We start from the raw sequence: 349 nt of genomic DNA on the forward strand, positions 1-349 counted from the left end.
CTTTTCTTTTAATTATTTTAAATCAACATAATTACACAGTTTGATATATTACAAAAGCTTCGTAAATGTTAATAACAAATAAGGCTGTATGTTTTGCTCATTAGACTATTAAAACCGAGGATTTTCTGAGAAAAGATTTTATATATGTTTTTTTCATCTACATAATGAGTGTCTCTGATGTTCTCTTTGGTTTATAAGTCTTTATTTTTAATATACACTGTGACTGATATAACATCATTGAGGCCAATAGGAATATTTTCTTGTTCTTTTCTGGCTATGGTTTTTATGGAGCCCTTCCTGGTAAATTATAATCTTATTTTAAACTTAATAGAGTTTTTTCATTTCAATG

This window comes from Propithecus coquereli, unplaced genomic scaffold (genome assembly GCF_000956105.1).
Source record: "Propithecus coquereli isolate 6110/MARCELLA unplaced genomic scaffold, Pcoq_1.0 Scaffold8, whole genome shotgun sequence".
Lineage (NCBI taxonomy): Eukaryota > Metazoa > Chordata > Mammalia > Primates > Indriidae > Propithecus > Propithecus coquereli.